This window comes from Helianthus annuus, chromosome 4 (genome assembly GCF_002127325.2).
Source record: "Helianthus annuus cultivar XRQ/B chromosome 4, HanXRQr2.0-SUNRISE, whole genome shotgun sequence".
Lineage (NCBI taxonomy): Eukaryota > Viridiplantae > Streptophyta > Magnoliopsida > Asterales > Asteraceae > Helianthus > Helianthus annuus.
Genome location: NC_035436.2, coordinates 57,054,102 through 57,058,315, shown reverse-complemented (window position 1 = coordinate 57,058,315; position 4,214 = coordinate 57,054,102). Strand labels below are relative to the sequence as shown.

The 4,214-nt window shown below is 30.3% G+C and overlaps 1 long non-coding RNA gene across 5 annotated transcripts; it reads right to left on the bottom strand.

The window, feature by feature from the left end:
- Positions 1–842: 842 nt before the first annotated feature.
- On the bottom strand, positions 843–3,367 carry LOC110936473. 5 transcript variants are annotated; one of them, XR_004891129.1, is made up of 6 exons: positions 3,140–3,366; positions 2,538–2,607; positions 2,427–2,470; positions 1,766–1,898; positions 1,571–1,662; positions 843–1,251 (listed from the first exon to the last, which is right to left on the bottom strand). It is a non-coding gene; the product is annotated as an uncharacterized LOC110936473 (long non-coding RNA). The 5 variants fall into 5 exon arrangements; XR_004891127.1 differs by lacking the exon at positions 1,571–1,662 and adding an exon at positions 1,663–1,693 and having other exon boundaries at positions 3,140–3,364; XR_004891125.1 differs by having other exon boundaries at positions 1,571–1,898; positions 3,140–3,367.
- Positions 3,368–4,214: the final 847 nt, after the last annotated feature.

Here is a 4,214-nt window from a genome sequence, read left to right as displayed (position 1 = left end):
GATTATCTGAAAACTAATAATTCTTTTAAATATATATGGTATATGAGCACTATGTTTAGTTTGAAATATAGTAAAAAATAGTGAATAATCGGATTCTGATGTGAATTTATAATAGTTCCTTGTTTTTAAAGTTGGCAATTTCGAATCAAATGTAAGGGTTAGTTTTAATTTATGCACGAAACGAATCTTTTGAATTTTTTCTATGAATTCGGATATCCGTTTGGATATCCGAATCCGTATCCGAAATTTCGGATATTTGAAAATTGGATATTCTAAATTTCGAATACGGGTTCGGATATTAATATCATTATCCAAAATTTTTGAATATACGAAAATCGGATAATTCGATCTTAAACACCCCTACTTACTTATATGAGGAAGAAGAGATGATGGCTCCAAATTATATTTGATATTTGCATGTGGTTTCATAATTTAGTATGATAAAATTTGGATAGTGGATTTTAGAGGTGGTTAATTCTATACGTTACAAACTCAGTGGTGAATTTAAATAGTGGTACATCATATAGTGCCTTCCAACTTAAATAGTCTCTATTGGAAAAAATAATTTTGTTTGGTTTTTTAGTTTTGACTAATAAATAATTAAAAATACAAAAGTTGTTTTTCTTGTAGTGAATGACTAGGTTAGAGCCCGCGTATACACGCGGTTTAACAAATAAAAATATTATACAGCTTTAATTTATAATCAAGTGAAATAAAATATATTAACTTAAATAAGTTGAAAATTAAATACACATAATTTTTAAACAAAATATATAAATTGTTCATACATCTCTAAATAAGTCAGAACAATTTCATTTAGTTATAGTGGTTTAAACTTGGTATCATCATCAAAACATCTTCATATCTTCATGATATACTTGCAAACCATAAAATTTAGTGAATTCAAATCAAACCATCACTTGACAAAACGTTTTTGACATATTACAAACCCGACATACACGGGCTACTAATTACTATGGGCCGCTCAGCATTACCAATAACCCCTCACTCCAAGCAACAACTTTTGTTTCAAACTTTTTTGGTCTCGTCTAAATTGTGTGTCCACCTAATAAAACCTAACGAACGCTATCATTTCAAGATCAATAAATGTGAATACTATTACCTCAAGAAACCAAACAGATTCATTAGATTTGGAGTTCTTTTTTATAATCAAGATTCTATCTTCGTTCAAAAGAACACATAAATTGTCAGAGTAATTCTGGTTTTGTTCCTAGAACCGTTGGTATTACCCTGTAAGCAACAAAAAACACGACCTTTATTGCATGAATAGTCAATTCAAACTACAATGAAAATAAAATAATATTCAAAACTCAGCATTCACCGGTTAATTTCTTGAAAATAAGAACTACACTTGACATTAGCTGGTGGGAAGGCTACCAAAACATGTCTATATTCACCTTCTAAGTAAACTAATAGATAGAGATTGCATGCTTTAATATATTTTAGGTGATTTTCAATCCATTTGACCTGTTTACTTCATATCTAGGTTTTTTATTTGACCCGACAGAGATTAAAAAGGTAAAGGGTAACCCAAAATCAACCAACTCACAATTAAGTGGGTAACAAAAGCATTCACCCATTAAAAGGCATAAAACGATGAAGAATGAAAATGGTCCTTCTAGATACAAAAAGAAAGTGTACCTGGTAAATAAATTTTCCTTCCATTTAAAAGCTAGCAAGAATAAATAATATATAGTTATAAACTTACAACTGGTAGACAATTAACACAAAAATACACCCTCACATTGACTTTGTCAGTATCTTGATCCCAACTGAAAGGTCTAAGTGTAATGTATTTTAATGCGAGTTCAGTAGCCACTTTGGATTTGTTGAAACTGAAACTGGAGTTGGAATGAGTGCAACTGAAGCAACATCATCTGCTTGCCACATAAGTCCAAACAATCAAATATGTAAAAGGAATTGATTAGAATCAAAAGATCAAATCATACTCTATACTACATGAATCATTTTAACGCGCTATATTTTAAATTATCTCACCACTCAAGAAAAGAAATAATAGAAGCTGGAAGAGGATGACCAGTCTAAATACCCATGCTATCAAAATATTTTGTACAAATCCAAAAAAAGATAGCTCAACGGTATCGTGATAGACCCTTCAAAGTATACAACATCATTTTAATCAGTTATTGCTAAGAAAGCTCAAGCTTCAACCTATAACACAAGTCGATCTAGAAAATTTTCACATTTGTAACCATCATTTAGACATACCGATACATAATCCTCACCATAAATCGCCCAGATAGCTTTTCGCCTCTTATGGGCTATTAGCATGGTTCTTTTAAATGTCATATTATAAACAATTCAGTTAACCCAAATAAAGTTAAGAAAAAGTAAATTCAAATTCTTGTAAGAAATTTAAGGAGCAAAAAAATAGGCTAACTGACCTAAATAGAGTGTCTTGGCATACTCTGAACAAACTTCTTCACTTCTGTCAAAAGACCAAAAGATTCACCCAATAACCCAACTATTTAAAGAAGCATAATATCTAGTTTAACCTCAATAACTTGATCTTTAACTAAAGTTGCCTGCTTCAAAAGCACATCATAAACCAAACGCCTTTATCATCTGTAAACATTTACAAAAATAAATAAAAGCATCCTTTAAATAATCAATTTCTTAAGGATAATAAGACTCTCACTCACATTGGACATGTAGAATCAATTTAAATAATCAACCGTATATAATTTTTTATTATAAAAACTCCTTGAAACCATTAATAAATATGAAAGGCTAACACCATGTAAATTTTTAGTACGTGGATAAAGGGAACACAACTTTCAAACAATGTAACAGTTTTAGCATGAAAAAGTTCCTCACTAATCAAAGATTCTTGAAATTCCTCAGCAAATTAAGCACTGATGAATCGATTTGCAACAGTGGCTATGGGTTAATCATATACACATTAGTAATACACAAACTAAAGAAGTGAAGAACATCTATCGAAGACAAAAGTTAGAACACGACTACAAATATGCAATCGAAGAGCAAATAACGGATGATTATAAAAGTGGATGTAAGATTGTTGAAGAAATAACGGATGATTATAAAAGTGGATGTAAGATTGTTGAAGAAGAAAAGAAGGATTTAATAACCATACCTTGTAGATCGCTGTGCATTGAAGGGAAGAAGAAGGAATTGGCTGAGAGATTGGCTGAGAGATTTTGACGCTAGGGTTTCTGCAAAAGAGGGATAAGGGGTTCTTTTGTTTCTAATGGATCCGAATCAAGAGGAATTCGGGTATGTATAGACCCATATACGAACTCATTCTCAATACCAAACCCCCGCCAAAATCAACAATTCATTCATCTAAAAAGTTGCCACGTGTACACATTGAGTTTACTTTATTATATGTAATAGATGATGAATTTGGATAGTGGTTAGTATATTTGACGATTTTGTATATAGCGATAATGAATCAGTTAACAAAAGTTGTGTTTCACTTATAAATTTGAAACCGATTCACTAACATACGTTCACATTTGAACTAGTATTTTATATTTATTGAATGTGTAAATCCATTGTACAAATTCATGTGTATGATCATAGATTAAAACGGAAAACAAATATTAATGTATATGTAAATTTATATTAACTTATAACCAAATGTAATATATTAAACAAAACCAGGTGACTTTATAGGGTAAATTCATATGTGAACTAACTCGTGTCTAAATTTTTAGTAACCTAGTAAACAAAAGTTCCAAAAAGCACATCAAGTGGGTGTTAGGTTAAAAAGGGAAAGAAACTCTTTTATTTTTACGATGTAATCTTTCTGATTTAATAGTTATGCCAAATTTATTTAAATTCTATAATATAAATAAGTTGTGTCTAACGCTATATATATATTTAATAAATAAAAATAATCAAATACGATGGTCCGGTCCGGTTTCTTACGACCGGTTTTCAGTATAAACCGTAAAACAAACCATTTGCTACGGTTCGAACTTTTTAAAACAAATCGACCGAAAGTGAAATAAAATAACCAACTATGAAACCAAACCGTGATCGGTTTGAATGGTTTCGCCATTTTAAACCAAACCATAAACAATGTGTTATGTGTGTAAAGGGATTAGTTTGGAAATCACAAAAAGTTTGAGAATGTTTCTAAGATAAAGAATTAAAAAGTCATAAGTATGCAATTGCAATACATTAGAATGAGTATATTTAAAGAT